The following is a 17,422-nucleotide window of genomic DNA, read 5'->3' as shown; positions in this document are numbered from 1 at the left end:
TTAAATGCTTCCATAGCCCTCACCCCGTGTCAGGCACTGTTCCAAATTGCGTGGATTTTTAACTCCTTTCACCCCCCTGGGGGGAAGCCATGTTGGCTCTGCATCCCCATTCTACAGAAGGGCAGACTGAGGCGCAATAATGTTCCCGTCTTGCCCAAGACTGCAGAGGGGAGGCGGTGGTGCTCAGACGCAAGTCCAGGCGAGTGGGCCAGCAGATCTGTGCTTTAAGCACCACGCCAGGCTGCCAGCCCTAACTAAGCCGCCACATGGTGCCCGGCGCTGTGGCTGTCCCCAGCGCGCCCGTTAACCTGGGCTTCATTGCCTCCATCTTTTCTCCCTCCCCAGCCTACGGGGCAAACGGTGAGGGAGTTCTATGAACCGGGCCATTAAGTCAAGGGTGGTGTGGACTCAGGAAGGGAGAGAAGTGCCAGGAAGATGCTGCCCCTACGCCAGGTCTTTCTGGTGGGGCTGGGGGGACGGGGCTGAACATTGCACCTGGATGTTCGCCATCCCTCTTCTCCTGGGGCAGAGAGTGACCACGCCGGGGATGGCTGGGCCTGGAAGACGGCGTGTTCAGGAGCGAGCCAGCCAGCTGGCAACGTGCTCGCTTGACTTGGGATTGCTCTTGCCCTGGGGACGATGGGTACGCTGGATGGCCAGGCAGACCAGGGTTTGAATTCCAAACCTTTCATTGACCCACTGGGTGACCACGTCCAACCTGAGCTTTGGGTTTCTCATCCAAGTGAGGATGGTGGTCGCTGCCTTGCAGGACCACTGTTGAGATTAAACGGGTTACCCGTGGTGTCCAGCCTGCCACGTCCCTCCCTCCGCCCCCTGGGCATGCTGCCCTGGGCCTCTGGGATTCTTGGCACCTGCCTGCTGCCTGGGGGTCCTACTCCTGGTAGAGGGAGGAGCTGTGCAGGGTTCTGTCCTCGGAGTGTCTCTCTTCCTCCTCCTCCTGTGCCCCTAGAAGCTTGCATGGCTTCCCTGTGGCAGACACAAGAACATGACTGTCACCAGGCCCTGGACGCTGCTCTTGGAAGCGTTGCCAAATTGAGCTAAGAGGGCAGGACAGGTGAGGAGAAAGAAAAAGGGGACCTCCTTGTATTGGTAAATCGCAGTTGATTTGATCTGCCAGTTGCTGGGGACAGCGGCTGCAGAGCATCCAGGTGTCTTGTTCTCTGGAGTCCCTTTGATTGTCCACTTTCTCTCCACTCATGAAAACAGTGAATGCAGCAGCTCAAGACCCAGAACAGGAAGCATCGATCGGCTCTGGGAGCTACAGCCGTGTTAGTGCTGTTGGGAGGCAGGCTGGTGTGGGTCCTGGGGTGGGGGCGGCGGCGGCGGGTCAAGGCCAGACAAGGGTGGCTTAGCACCCATAGGGTCTCCGGAATTTTCGCCAAGGAGAGAGTCTCAGGCCCTTGAAACTAGCTTTTAGGAATGAGTACAGAATCACCTCAATGTTTTCTGAGTAGGACCATCATCTCTGTGATTTCCCTACAGAAAAAGGCTGACATTAAGCTGAGCATCTAAGGACATGTCCAAGTCCACTTTCTTTGTGCAGGAAGTCTGGGGTATACTGGAAAGTCTGCCAGGGCACCCGGGTTCAAACTCTGGCATGGCCGTCCATCAGCTGGTGACACCAGCTAAGTCACTGACTTCCCTGAGCCTCAGAAAGGTGTTGCTTTAGATCAGCTTGCCACCCCTGCTCTAGATGACCCCTGAGCCCAAGCTCTCAATCTCAGTGTGACCACAGCGTCCTGGTGGTGCCGACGGATGGCGGGGCTGAAGTTGTCTGGAGCTTGGGGGAAGACAGGGCAGGTTGCCACCCTGATGGGGGAGGTGAACTGGCAGATGAGCTGGTGGGGGAGAGAGCTGGGAGCAAAGGCCCCGCATTGGCAGCAAAGCCAGGCAGCCTGTGGGCCACACAGGTGCACAACACAAGTGTGGCCTGGAGCGTGGGGGTTGCATGTAGATTGTGAAGTTGTTCCCTCCATAGTTCAGGCCACCAGGGCAAATGGGGCTGAAATTCAGCTGCACCTACCAAGGCCACCTCCCTGACAGGGGCCATTGCTCTCTGGTCTGCACGGAGGCGTCTGCCTGCACTGGAGCAGGACTGGGGCTGGGAGCATGGGGTGGGAGGCGAGAAGGATCCCTGCGTGCACAGAGAAGGCCGGGGTGGGGCAGCGGAGCCACGGAGAGCCCCTGAATGACGGTCGGCACGTCACTTAATGTGGCGGGCCCCACTCCCTGCATCAACAAAGGGAAGGGTCAGGGGGGCGGCTCTCCCAGGCGCCTTTCCATGGTGGGATTCTGGGATACTATGCCAGCGACTTCTGACCGCACCAGCCCGGCACAGAATACCGTGGGAGGAGATGGAATTCATTTCTCTCAATAAACACTGGTACCCCGCTCAGTTGCTCTGCTTTTTCGGCAAGCATCTCGTGCAGAGCTGTGGACTGCTGCCGTGGGCTCCTCCTGCACGTGGCTGTCGGCGGTGCCCCTTACTGCCCATGCGCCCTCCTGGCAAGACAGCATTTCCGGAAAGTCAACACCTGCCGGGCCACGTGGAACAAGGACTGACCCAGTCCTGACCTCCCTTCCTGGGAAGGCCACGCTCCAGTTACACCCTTGACTGGTTGCTGCTCATGGTGCCTCCTGAACGTGGACCACCCAGACGGGAGTGGCCGGTTCTCATCTAACATCTCCGCAGGAGTTTGCACAACCACCATGGCCATTGCGACCCAGGCTTCTGGGAAAACCTCCTCTTGACTTTTCCTGGGCCTGCACCGTGCACTGCTCCTCCGCACCCCACCCCTCCCCAACACAGCAGGTTGACAATTTTAAGTAAAGGCCACGGCTCTCACCCTGCTCCATCTGAAAATGAGTCCAGCCTAGCTGGCCAAACAAATCCTTGTGGGACGACACTTCTGGCCCTAGCCCATCCTTCACTTTTATCCCCAGTGGAAGATGAAAGGCCTTTTCCCCAGAGGCTTCAGCAACCTGAAATCACTCTTCTGGGTTGTAAAGCTGGGTGAGTGTGAGCCCACAGTGAACCAAAGGATTCATACTAATATTCCAGGCAGGGTGTTTATAGCATTTCTACCTGGGAGCTGTGGACATACAAATCTTTTCTTCTAAATGGAGAAGACTTAACTGTACCGATGACTGGAAATGGCTCAGAAATGCTGTAATTGTGGGTGATGGGGTGGCCCCTTGCCAGACTTGCCCAAACCCACGTATCTATCTGGTCCAGGGCAGATGCATAGGCGACAGGCCCTGGGGAGTCTGAGGAATATTTGTGCAAACAGCCACGCTGCTGGGTCCTTGCTTGGGAATGGAACTGAGGGCCACGTTCCCCTTTGGCAGGACTTGCTCACACCACCCAACACCTGACCTCGGTCTGCCTGGGCAAGCTGCTGGGGCTGCTTCCCTGTGCATGGTGAGTGGGCACAGTTCAACCTGGGCATCTCCATGTAGAGGGGGGAGTCTGCAGCTTTAGCATGAAATGTGACAATGGCAGGAGTGAGGACTCCAGGTACTGCCTCCTGAATAGTTGTGACTGGTCATGTGGTTGATTTCCAGGGGAAGATGGGTACTCTCAGGAGGATGCCCTCAGATCCTGTCCATCCTGTACAGGAACTCTGATGTCCACTCCTGGGGGTTGCTTTCATCAACTTGTGATTGTTAGTGCCACCTCAAATGCCAACAGAAGTCCCCACTTTGAGGTGCTCTAAGAAGACTTAGTGCCAACAGCCTTCAAACGTGGAACTACTTGGTAGTGCTGCAGTGAGGCTATGAGGACAACACAGCTGTGACGTGGCCCCCGTTCATTTGGGTAGCTCTGCAGGTCTGCTCCGCTCTGCTCTGGTCTTTGATGGAAAGTGTGATCCCCAAGCCAGAGGGGAGCTGGCCCATATAAACAGAAATCCTCACCCATCGTCTCTGATTGGTCCATCCTCATGCAGACGAGGATGCCAAATCCTCACAGTTTGATTGGTCCAAAGGCATTTTCCTGATTGGTCAGAACAGAGCAGCTCTGACTGCTCAGCAGCACTGCATAGCTCTGACGGGATGGGGAAAACCTATTGGTTGAAATAGGACTCCAGGAGCTCCTTTACAGGGGCTGGCCCAGAGGGCAGACACGCAGGGCAGGCGGGCCGTCTCGTTTCACAGAGGCTTCGCCCCTCAGATCCTGTCCAAACTACACTTTGAAAGTGTAGTTTGCGTGAGGTGCTCCTGTTCAGAAATGGCTGCTAGGCTCTGTGTTTTGTTTTTTAAAATTTGAGCCCAGTTAGCCAATAGGAGCTCTTCTTAGCAGGTGTCTTTTCATTTTCTTCAGGGTTCACGGTACGAAATATAAAGCCAAATTTATCTCTTTCCAAAATGACTATTCTGTCATCCCAAAATCCATTCCTTAGAAGTCATCTTTACCACACTGATTTGAGATACCCCCTGTCTCGTTTGCTAATTTCTTACGTAGGCTCTGGGCCTCCCTTGGGACTGTCCTGTCCCAGTGTCCACTAACCTGTCCCAGTGTCCACTAACCTGTCCCAGTGACACGCCATTTCTGTCGCTGAGGCATATCCTGTTCTCCAATGGTCTGTTAGGGCTTGTCTCCCCTCATCACTCTTCTTTTTAAAAAATTATTTCTCAGGTTTTCCTTGCTTGTTTATTTCTTCATATAAACTTTCAAGTACTGGGTCTGTTTTCCAGGGCAAAACCAAAACCCATTGGTAAATGATTGGGATTGTATTCAGCGTATAAATTAACGTAAGGAGTGTTGACCTTTTCATGATATTGAATCTTCTCATCCAAGAACACAGGTGGGACTGGGGGTGGGGAGAGAGAAGGCGCTCCAGCTGCAGGTTCCGAGGCGGATGCTTTAATGGGGTGACAACACAGTGAGTCTCAGCATTGAGCCTGAAGCCACCGTTTCCCCCGGCCATTCCCCAATGGTTCTTGTTCGCTCCTGTTATTTCATATTTTATGAGAGGACATAAGAGGCACTGAGGAAGTTTATTTAGCAAGATGCACTATACGTGACCTCAGTTCATAATTTCTTAAATGTCCATTTAGGATTAGGATTGTTCAATGTCACTGCGAGGGGAAAAACGAAGGGAGACAAGTTACACATTTAGTGGCCACTTGCTATGTGCTAAGACTGGGGAGGGGTTTTAAAAGGGGGTGAAGATCTCCGGACGTCCCCGAGCATGTCACTGGGTCCAGCAGCTTGCCCCTGCTTCATTCAGGGACAGAATCCTATGATACTGACCCAAAGAGTGTGTGCAAAAGGAGCTCTCATTTTTCAAGGCTACGGAGACAGCCATTTGCAGATAGCAGAGCTGGGCCTCAGCCGGACGCGGAGATCCATGATACTACTCCTGTTCTTTCCATGCAGGCCCTCCCCTCCGTCCAGATAAGCCTCCTATTGGCTCTGGACCCTTCGTAGTCCAGCCACACCAAACAACTCACAGTGATCAGGGGCGGCAATCGCTCCCCAGTCTCTGTGCTCTGATGCGCGTTGTTCCTTCTGCTGGGATGCCCTTTTCAAAGATGGCTGCCTGGCATCTCTTGCCCATTCTTCCAGACTCAGCTCCAGCACCCACCACTGCCATGAAGCTCCCTGAGACTTTCCAGACCCTCCTAGGGCTGCTCCAGTGCTGTGTGCTGTGGGTCCTCCCGCGGAGTACTTCCTTCCCCAGGCTACGCCCACAGAGTGAGCTTCAAAGAGGGCCTCCCCATTAGACTCCAAGCTTTTCTAGGGCAAGGACTGGATTTGAATTTTGGTACTGGATGCATAGAAAACATCCAATATGTTTCGGTAAAAATGGACAGGTTAACAAAGCAGTAAGCACTAGGCCCAGGTTTAAATCCTCGTCTACCATCACCGCCCCTTACCCCAACTACGTGACCTTGGACAAGGTATTACACCTGTTAGCCTCAGGTCCATCCTTGTAAAATGGAGAGAGTAATAACATAACATAACAGCCCTCCTCACAGGACTGTTAATAGGATTAAATAAGACACCACAAGTAACATGCCTACAAGGCACTCAATTAATGTTAGTTACTCTCATAGCTGCTAATGAGATTTTAGTTAACGAGGTTTGAAGCTTGAGCTATACATTTAACAAGAGGATCAAGGGTTGGGCTGGGACTCACACTTTTCATAGGTGAGCTCTTTCTAGCACACCCCGCCCATTCCAATAGACGGTCCTGCTGTGGCTGAAGCTAGCGCTCCTCGTGCCGGGCCTGCCCCTGGACTCGGGGGCTGTCCCAATTGAGCGTCCTTCAGAACAGCCGCCTTGGTGACAGACATGACAAGCATACTACAAGGGCTCTGCAGTCAGGGTCAGCGCCGGCGGTACTTGGAACCCAGCAGGGCAGAAGCAGAGTTGCAGCCCTGTGGGCTTTCCTGAGAATTCATCAGAAATGCTTAATAAACACCCACCACAACTTCATGTAAGGTCCCATCAGAAAAGTGCTAACAAAGGCCTTGTTATGCAACCGTGACAGTGAATAATTAGTACACGTGCTCCCCAAGAGCAGTGGGGGAGACACCCCATAAGGCGGAGTTGTTCTCCAGAGGGGGTAACAGAGAGAACTGTGTGCTGTAGCCCAAGTACCGGGAGAGGCTTTTCCTCCCGAGAACAGACCTCACTGAAAACCTTCCAGCCAGCCTACCGACCACAGGAGGCCAAGGCCTGGGGATCTTCCCGGGGGTGGGGGGCTGCCAAGTCTTTCTTCACTTCCTAGGAAGGTGTGGGGAGGGGACCAGGGGAACGAGTTTATGGGCACCAGACATGCAGACGCAGTGAGGGGAAGCCCACGCTGCTGGCTGGGCTCCCCGGTGGCCTGCGCATGGCGGGCTCCGCATAAGTGGTGTTGAATGGATACATCTGTCCTGCACCTGAGGCTCTGAGCCCGCGGGGATTCCCAGAGGACCAGAAGAAGTAGGCCATTGGGGGAGGGGAGGTGGCAGGCAGACCCCCTGCCCCTCCCGGGTACCCATGTGCCTCCTTGAGCCAGCAGCAGCCCCGGCCCCCTCTCTCCTACAGGCCCAGGGAGCTGAGCCCGGCTCTGCCGGGGGGTTGGGGGGAGGTGTGTGTTTTCCAGCTAAGGGTTAACACCCAGCTCTCAGCAATGTGGAGCGAGTTACCACATGATGATAAATCAGTGAGGGCTTCATAAAGAGCTGCTAAATAAATAGGCTATGTGTTAAAAGCCCTTAAATGTGAGATTAATTTTATATTGTGATTCGCATTTACAAAGTTGCCTAATGCCAGTCACGTGTGTCCGGTGGACACTCTGCATGGAGGCGTGTGCGTGTACATGACACAGGTTCAGAAGCAAATGTCACAACCTCGACTGTCCACGTGCGGCCCTCCACCCCCACCCCTACCGTGTTAGTGATACTGTCTTTGGCAACACTGCCAGTCTGAGCTTTTAACTTTGAGCCCAGCCCAGGGGACAAGTCAAGGCCCTCACAGTTAGCCCCCGGCTGCCCCTGACTCCATCAGCCTGTGGAAGCCACAGGCAGAGGCGGCCTCACCAAAGGCCAGGCCCTCTCAGCACCGGCAGGTTGGACTCAGTGGGATTCAGGCTCCGACCTTCTCCAGAGCAAACTTGAGAGATGGTGCCAACTGCTAGACATGGCCCTGGTGGCATTTCCGCCATGCAGGGGGCAAAAAACCCTGTTCCTGTCCCAGCTGGGCCATCGTGATGGCGAGCAGGGGGCTCTGGTCAGGCCAAGGCCACGGGCAAAGGCCAAAGCTCCCCGCTTCCAGTCAGCGGTCCCAAAGCTTCTAACATGAAAAGACAAGGACCAGACCACAGAGCGCCAGCCAACCCTTAATCTCTCTGGCCCTCAAGCTTCTCATAGAGCGTGCAGATGAAAACACCTGCCGCCTGCGTCTTGTGGGCCCTGCGAGGATGTGAGGAGGTCATGGCTGTGAACGGCCCTTCGGAAGCCTAATGCTCCCCACCCGCGCCGCGGCCGATTGCTGCAGCTTCAAGACAGCGCCCCGAGCTCTGTGCCCAGAGGGCAGACACCCTGGGCTGGGCTGCCGCTCCCTGTGAGCACCTTCGCCAGAAGCCAGGGAGAGCAGTGTGACCCAGGGGGTGGTGTGCCTGCTTCATGTCAGGAGCCTGGGGTCCCGGCCGGCCTGGCCACCCAGTTTTTCCCACTGGAAAACAGGGTCAGACCATCTGCCCTCAGAGGCCGCTCCCATGTCTGTGTGCAATGAGTGCGTGAAGAAGGCCGCTGTGTGCCCGGACACTCCCTCCGCTGCGGTTCGGAAGGTTATTCGGAGACCTGCGGAGCCCGGGGGCCCAGCAACGAGCCAGGTGGCCAAGTTTACACAAGAGGAGCATCAGGCAAGGGGCCAGGCCTCAAGCAGCTTCGGGGAAGTCGGAGCGGCAGAGCACGTCAGGCACATCGCTCTGCTGGGCACTTTCTCGGGTCATAACTGTTTGCTGAGCACTTATATCGGCTAAGGGCTCGGTTACTCACTTTACTTACCAGGCCTTGTTTGTTATTCCACTGTCCTATGAGGGACATTTTATTACCTCTGGTCTATGATTTTTTAAAAAATTTGTTTATTTTATTACCATTGTTCCCATTTTTTTCCCCTTTTGCCTCCCTCCACCCAGCCCACCCCTCTCTCCCACGGCCCATCCCCCCTCCATCGTGCATGTCCCTGCATCATTCTTACATGTTCTTTGGCATGACCTCCGTTTTTATAAATAAGGCAGCAGAAGGTCAGAGAGGCACAGCAACATGCCCGAGGTCACACAGCTGTCAAGTGACGGGCCCAGGGAAACACGTGTCTGGCTTTATTCCCAAGGCTGTGTTCCTGCGTGGAAGCTGCTCACTGTCTGGAGCCGGCGAAGGAGGCCTCGGGGAAGAGAGGTTTAGTTATTTATCTCTTGTACGCCCCCACCCACATAATTTCAAGAAGTGTTAAAGCTGTCTTATAATAAAATGTGTGCAGTAACGGTAAAAGAGCAAAATGTGGACGATCAAAACCCTCAGAGTAGAAGGGGAGGATGATTATATCTGACACCTGAACTGAAGTGCTCTATTTAACCATTTGTTCGCTCATTCGTCTCTCCGTTCAATGAGCGGTTACTGAGTATCTCCTAAGTTCCAGATGCAGGGATTCTGTCTGGAGCTTGCTGGGCCGCTCCCACTCCCTGGCTTCCAGGGACATAAAGTGGCGTGTGCGCCTGTGAGTGCACGTGCGTGCTTGTTGCAAGCAGGGAACGAGACAGTGTTCTGTGGGAGGAGCACAGGAAGGTCAGGACACTGAAGGGGGTCCCTTCCACGATGTGGGGAGCCAGAGGACTCCTTGCAGGGTGTGAAGGAGGAGTGGCATAATACCGTATTTCAGACAGTATAGCTCCTGGCAAGCGAGGCAATCAAGGAACTATGATCTCTCCCACAGCGGTCTAACACCCAGAAGGCTTCACTTCTGTTCTAAATCTCAGATCATATATGCTCATATTTCAGGGACGTCAGCTTCTGCCAGGACAGGTGTGCAGACAGTGCAGACCTTCATCAAGTGCCTGTGGCTTCTAGCAATGCCCTGAGGGAGCCGAGAGTAGTTGCTAGGATGTCTCCCAGCGCACCTGTTCCTGCAGGGGGTCACAGGAATGCAGCCCCTGTGTGGCTTTCCAATTCTCAAACCTGGTGCAGCGATTGGGCGAGAAGAATGTGGGGCTGGCAGTGAGGAAATAAGGACATGAGAGGGAAACACGTTTTATTATGAGCCTACCAGGTCCCAGGTTCCGCACTGGGTACTTCATGCACGTGAGCTCATTCTGTATTCCCAACTCTTCAAAGTGTCATTTGACCCCCTTTAGAGGCGACAGATTGAGACTAACAGAGGTTACTTGGCTTCCCAAGGTCCTCTAGCTGGGGCTTATTGTCGAAAGATCTAGAAATTGAGCCGGCCCTCACTGAGGCAGCCCGTCTGCTCAAGCTGGCCACCTGTGGCGCTCCCCCATCCCACTCATTCTAGGCTGCCTGACCGCCTGGCCCTACCCACACATTGGATGAAAGTGGAAGCTGAGGCAGCCTCGAGCCCAGCGCCCTAGGCCAGGCCAGGGGCCGCAGCCTTGCTTTCCAGGCTCCCAGGCAGACAGTCACCTTTGCCCTCACACCTTTCCCTCCAGGCGCAGCAGAAGGCCCTGTTTGTCCTGGGAGGACAGCCAGCCAGGAGCCCCTCGGCCGACCACTTCCCAGCGGTGGGGAGCTTGTTAGAGCTCTTCAAGGCTGCAGCACCACGGCTCCGCCCTGAGGGCTGTGCACAGAATTCCCCAAAGGGGGCACACGCTCTGGGCCTCATCCACAGGGATGCGGTGTCCAGAACCCTGTCCTCCTTCAGTTATAAGGCCACTTCCCCCGTGCACGGGGAAGCCCAAGAAAGTGAGCGGGGAAGCCCTTCCTGCAGACGCCTCTGGGGAGGCTTCCCTTTCTGCCCACTCTCTCTGCTTTCGATTTCTTGGAGCTCGTGTGCAAATAGCTAATGACATTTTTAAAAGCCAAGTGAGAGGCCTAGTAAAAATGGTCACCAGTTGTAAATGATCACAGGAAGAGTGCCATCATGGGGCCATGGGAAAAGACAGCCCCGGACCGATGGGCTCTCGGACGGAGCCTGAGACCGGAAGGCAGGCAGGCAGGCAGGCAGGCAGGCAGGCAGGACCCACCTGCAAAGCGGGCTTCCTCAGCCCACCACCAGGCCCGGCGGGAGCCCCGTAGTCCCCTGAGACCACAGGAATTGGGTGGGTGCAGGGCAGGGCCCAGGAGGCCGCTTCTATGGTCACTCCTCAGTCTGCTTCCCTTTGAGTTGTTAGTCAGTCAGCTTCCCACACCGGGACTCAGGGTTTCGTTCAGATAACTGTGAAAGAGGAAACAATTCCATCCCCTCTGGGTTCTGTGAACCAGAAACTTCCATGTGTGTGCCTGTAGATAAACCCGCCAGTACGCCCGCACCTCCTCGCCCCTCCCTGGGGGTGGGGCGCAGGGAGGGGACAGGCGCGTAGTCCTCAGTCCAGACACGGGCGGATCCGGCCTGCAGCGCCCCCGCAGGCAGCGCCTCGGGCAGGTCTCGCAGACTCGTCCTCCCCGGAGAGAGAGCAGTGCCCTGTGCACACTGCGGATTTTTAAAAAATTTTCATCTGAGGATATGTATCATGGAGAGAGAGAGAGAGAGAGAGAGAGAGAGAGAGAGAGAGAGAGAGAGAGAGAGAGAGAGAGATGCAAGAGAGAAATGTCAATTGGTTGCCTCCTGTACACAGCCCAACTGGGGATGGGACCCCTGAATGGGGGTCGAACCCACAAACTTTTGGTGCATGGGATGATGCTCCTGCCAACTGAACCTCCTGGCCAGGGCGCCCACTAAGCATTTTTTAAGTAGAAGATTATCAGTGACCTTCGGACGCGTTAGACCCAGGGCTTGCTGTTCCTGGTTCTTCGCTTCTCCCTTGTCTTTAATAGTCAGCAGTTTTGGGGCCCTTGACTGGAGGAGGAAGAGCCTTTGCCTCTGCCTCCCACCCTGGCTGGACCAGTGCTCCCCACTGTCCATCACAGATGGTGGGGGACAATTATCATAAAAAGACCGGTCACCTGAAAGGACTTCCCATGACGCTGTGCCTGTGCACTGGGGCACAATGGCATCGTTCGATTTTATCGTCCTCCTGAGGGTATATCTATTTCCTCTCCATTTTGAGAGGCAGCTGTTGATCTTGGTTATAATGGCCTGGTGATTTCTAAGGAGCTCCTTGTCCCTCTGCTGAATGGCCTTTCTCAATCACATACCTGAACAAGCAAGACTTGATTGTCATCTGAGGACCCACTTTGTAAATAAGCCCCTCCCCACCCCCTCCCTCTCGGTCCAGGCCTCTCTGTAACCCTTCCAAGCTCAGGTCTGTGCCTGCGGTAGAGTTTTCCTTACTAACTTCCTGGTTTATTTACCAGACCTCCGGCCGCAGTGCAGAGCAAGCACATGCTCTTGGTGCAGACTCAGAAAGACCCCTGGGTACCTGGCTTTTTGTGCCAGGACATCTTTTTTTTTTTTAAACTAGTGAGGTGAGCCTGGGTAAACCAGGACAGCAGTTATCTGGAGGGAGAGGACGGAGAAATCCAGACGGCTGTCAGCTGGATTGGAAGATAAGCTTCCTGCAGAGGAGCTCAACCGGTGTCTGAGTCCCCATCCACACCCAGACATTCTCCTCACGGGGCTCACTTCAAACACCGGCATCAGATCCGACCAGGCCTAAATCCGCTGAAAGTTCCCTTTGTTCTATCCACCAGAAGAGAGTTCACTAAGCAAATTAATTCTTTCAAATGCGAGGCAGGGTGTGTATGTAACTACCCAAGAGAAGAAGTCATCTTCCAGGGTAGAAAGGACAGGACCAGGGTGCTAGTGTCAGCCTGATGTTGAGGACAGGCTTGTGGCTGGGATAGCGAATGGGCTCTGGACTTCCTCAGTGACAAGGAGGTGTCCCAGGCCAGACTCTCAGGGCTTCTGCTTTGATGCGCTAATTCAAGATTCTCTCTGTTCCTCCCCCTACTCCCTGTTCCCTCAGTGAGCCACCTGCACCCTTTCCTGGGACCCAGTGAAACTCCATACCTACTTTCTTTCAGTCAATCAACAAACAGTGCCTCCCCCACCCCCCGCCAGGCACTATTCTAGGTGCTAAGGATGCAGCAGTGAAAACTACGAGAGATGAAGATCTTACCCTTTTGGAGCTCTCATTCTGATGAAAAGAGGGCGGTCATAACCAAATACCCAACACACAACGCCCTCCCCCGCAAACATACATGTATACATACAGTCTGTCTGAATGTGGTAAGTGCTTTGGAAAAGTGTTAAGGGCTGGGAGTCCTGAAGTAGGGGTGGGGTTCCTGGACAGAGGTCCCTTTAATGAGCGGATCTGAATAGGGACCTGAAGGAAGGGAAGGGAACAGCTATAAAGACGAGGAGAGGAGTGTCCTACACAGGGGGAACAGCCACTGTAAGGACCCTGAGGTGGGAGCTGGGGGCGGCGGGGGGCTGTTCAGAAAGGGCCCTGCCAAGGAGACCAGTGCGGCTAGAGCTGGGTGGGCAGGGGGAGGGCCAATGGAGAGGGGGCGAGAGGAGCAGATGGGCCAGATCCCGCAGGCCTTCCAGGCTGTCACAGGGGTGTCCCCCTACCGTAAAGAGATTACACTATGTTGGTTCAGCAAAATTCTACAGATCAGATTTAAAAAAAAAAATTCATTTAGGTGAGTCTCCCTTGATTTCCTAGGTCGTTCAGATGGGAGGAGTTTTGCCCCAGGTTGATGGAGAGATGCGGGAGAACGCAGAAGTCCGAGGAGGCTAGCACTGCGGGGCATGGGGTTCTCGGGCAGCCGCGTGAGCCGCGGGGCAAGGCTGTCGGACGCACCGATGTGCGCCTCATAGGTTTCTGCCGCCAATCCTGCTCCCTGTGGAGGGGGCCGGACCCCGGGAAGGGGCGGACCAGATGGTGGGGACAGTGAAGATGGAATGATGACAATGGAACCTGAGGGCAGCTGGTTTAGGGCCGTTGGTACCCAGGATGCTGCTCAGTTAGGTCCAGCCACGGAGAGGATACAGAGCAGGACCTCAAGCAGGGGACTCGGAGGAAGAAAGGTCTTACTCCTCCAGGGTCAACAAACACTGAACAAAATGCCTGCACCGGAAGGTGACACTGGAGAGAACCAGCCAGCCAGAGAAAGTTGGACGGGAGGGGGAGGGGGATGGAGCTCTGCGATAGGATGGCCCCGTCTGTGCCAAGCTGAGTCCCTAACAGAACATGGCCACTGAGCCCCAGCTCATCCATACACACCCAGAGACCCCACCTGTCGCCGAAACCCCACACTGAACAGCCTGAGGTGTAGGCTCTGGGCTGGTTCAGCAACCAGGAAGGTATCCACAGCCGGCTGCCGCCCTGGCCAGGAAGCAGAGGGCAGAGCAAGCAGAGGGAAGGAGGAGGGCCTCTGGGGAGTGTGGACCCTGAGACAAAAAGACACCGACTGAGAAGGGCTCCTGGTGGCTACCTGGGCTCAAGTTCAAACAAATAGACAAAAACAAACAGACAGACAGAGAGACAAACGAACACCAGAGCCTAGCAGCCATTTCTGCATGGGGCCTCTTACACACGCTGAGCTTCACAGTGAAGCCTCTGCACCAGAGGGCCTGCCTGCCCTGCGTGCCTGCCCGCTGAGCCAGCCCCTGTAAAGGAGCTCCTGGAGTCCTGTTTCAACCAATAGGACGGAGGCTTTTCCCAAGGAGCTGCACACCTCTGACCAATCAGAGTAGTTCTCTTCTGACCGATCAGAGATCCGGGTGGGGAACTTCAATCTATAAAAGCCATCTCCCCTGTGGTTCCAAGAGTGCACTTTCCAGGGAAGAGTGAAGACTGTATTTGTGTCCTGGGCTGGACCTGAAACACCAAAGACTTCTCTCTTGCTGGAGCAGAACCGTGGAGCTGGTCCGTGCAGAACAGAACTGTGGAGGTGGCCAGTGCAGGCTAGTGCGGAGCTGGGCAGAGCTGAGCTGCCTAGCTGAAGGGAGACTGTCCCCGGGGCGCCTCATGCACGGGCTGTTTTCGGCCATGCTCTATTATCAGGCTGTATATACTAAGTAGTTTCTTTTTTCCCTGCACCCCAAATCGGGGATTCCTGTTGGCATTTGGGTTGGTGCCAACAGCCACTGGTTGTTGACAGTACCATGTGTTGTGCAAATCTCTAGTAAAGACTTAAAGGTTAAACACGAACATGAAAGTGCTGTAAGGAAACATGAGGGTCCCTTGGCTGAGGACAGCCTTTCTAACTATAATTCAAAATCGAGAAGCCAAAGAAAAGGTGGATGAATGTGACTATGTAAAATAAAAAAGTTCATGTTTGTCTGAACCACCATAAAACAAAGCCAAAACGGAAACGACAAACTGGAGAGAAAAGCACAACGTATATCACGAAGAGCTGATTCCCTGAATATAAGGAGAATTTGAAATCACAAAGATCTGTAACCTGATAGAAAATGGGCAAGGTACGTGAACACTGAGTTCACAGAGAAGAAATGCAGATGGTGCAAACCCTTTGAGTAGACGCACAACACGTTCCTAGTGGGAGATGCAAATTAAAACAACACAGAGAGGCACCAGTTCTCGCAGCTCAGATTTGGCAGAAATCCAACATCTCAACACAACCCTGTGCTGGCAAAGCCGAGGGGAAGCAGGCAGTGTCTGCCGGCGCTGGCGGGGCGAGGTGGCCTAATTCCGTGGAAGTAACACTGGTGGTGTCTGCCGACAGAAAGGGTGCTTACCTTCCATCAGCGAGCCCACCTCTGAAATCTGTCCTACAGGGACACTTGCAAAGGTGTGAATCACACGCGCACGGTCGGTCATTACGGCGCTGTCTGTGGGAAGAACCCGGTGTCTGGGCCAGAGGCCTGGATGGGTAAACCAGGCACATGACCTAGAGGAGAGCGCAGTGGTGAGGCAGGAAGAGGCCACTCTCCACCTACAAATCTGTGAGACCTCCAGGATACCTCTGTTCAGTGAAGAAAGCTAGGTGCAGAACCTGTAAATGGTATCGCGTCTTTTGTGAAAGGGTGGGAAGAAATAAGATCTATATTCATTTGTGCTTGCAGTTATATGTTATACTCCTGAGTAGACCTTTTCAAACTACCCTCTGCCCCAACTCATTCCCAGGAAAGCCTGCGAGCAGATGGAAATCTCTGTCCACCAGCCCAGAGAGTCCCCTTGCCCACTCCTGCCCTGCGTTGACGACACGTAATGGCTCTGTTCCCCGGGAGCCCCTCTCCCTCGTTCCCCGCGTCTGCAGAGGAGATGATGCAGAGGGAGGCCCGGTGCTGAGAGCTGGGCTCGGGGCCACCTGGGAGTTTCTTGGCACTAGGTCACCTTTCCTTTCCCTCCTTCTGGAGCTCTCCTCTGTCCTGTGGCTGTGTGTCCCATGGGCTGTGTGTCCCATAGGCAAGTCATCTTTGTTGTCTCCCTTCTTCACTGACCCTGGAGCTGGGCACATGCGACACCTTTTTTGTTTTAAGGGTTTTACTGTTGATCGTTGGAGGAAGAAGCAGGGAGTCACCTGAATAATGACCGTGTGGGAGGTGCAGAGGCTGGGGAAATGGACCATGGTCCTGGTCATCTGCAGGCAGTTTCGAGGCCCCCTTTGAGGGGCTATCTGGAAGTCGGGGGGCTCTGGCTGAGAGGCTTTCCAGTGAGAGCTGTTCGTGGGCCCGCAGCCAAAGTGACAGGAAGGCACTGAGAGCTGAGCTTTGGGCGTGGAGGCTGGCCGTCCACGAGGACAGCAGCGGTCCTCGGTCCTTGGTCCTTCGAGGCCTGGCCTCTCGCCCCGCCTTCTCCTCGCCCCTCTTTTCTAGTTTTCTTTCCTTCCTTTCTTTCTGGGATCATGAGAAAAAAAGTCCATTTCTTTCTTGTTTCTAAAAATTTTTACTTACTGATATTTATATATAGAGAGAGAGAAACATCAGCTTGTTATCTGTGCATTCATTGGTTGATTCTTGCATGTGCCCTGGCGAGAGATTGAAGCCACAACTTTGGCGCATCGGGACGATGCCCTACCCAACTGAGCTACCTGGCCAGGGCCCCCTTCCCTGTTTTTCGCCGAAGTCCCAAGGACATAGGTCTTGGAAAAGCTTGGAGTTTTTGAGTAGCCGCTGACAATGAAGAATTGTGAGCCAGAGGAGCCCTGCCACCCTGGCTGTGCTAGGCATCGGGTGGGAGGCCTTTGCAAGAGAAGAGCAGCGCCCTGCCCGCCTGCACCGCTCCCGCGCCCCCCCCCCCCCGCCTCACCCCGAGCCCTGCCACGCTCCGGGGGGCGGGGGAGGCAGCTGGGAGTCGGGAGTTTCCTCCCCGGTGAAACGGAGGCTGCTCCCGGCCACTGCCGAGCCCTGGCCGAGCCCTTCCTGGCGGGAACTCACAGGCCTGCCTGCATCCTCCCTGCACTGGGACCTCCCTGTTGTGAACACTTGGGCTGAAGGGAAGCCCCTCTGAGGCAGCATCTCTCGGTGCCCTTGCCCTGGAGGACAGAGCCGTTTTGTCAGACTTGCTGCCATGCCAGCGCCAGACAGTTTAGTTTGCACTGTCAGAGCAAAGCCTGGAAGACAGACGGCTAAAAGAAGAGGTTGTGCGCGAGCCAGCGCGGGCGGGCCAGCTGTCCCCAGGCTGCCAGTGGAATGCCTGTGGGCAGGCCCGGCCAAGCCCCCGCGCCCCGCACGGGTCTGTTCTCAACGTGGCTTTGTTCCCTTAGCAGGAGGGAGAATAAACAATGTGTCAAACCTTCAACCTCATCTGGCAACAGACGTTTGTCTCCTATTTTCTTTAAGGTTCGCAGGAGTTCAGGCCCCTTTTCCTGCCACCCCTTTGTT

Source organism: Pteronotus mesoamericanus, unplaced genomic scaffold (genome assembly GCF_021234165.1).
Source record: "Pteronotus mesoamericanus isolate MK-2021 breed Mesoamerican mustached bat unplaced genomic scaffold, CSHL_Meso_final contig_502, whole genome shotgun sequence".
NCBI classification, from domain to species: domain Eukaryota; kingdom Metazoa; phylum Chordata; class Mammalia; order Chiroptera; family Mormoopidae; genus Pteronotus; species Pteronotus mesoamericanus.
This window is presented reverse-complemented; position numbering follows the sequence as displayed.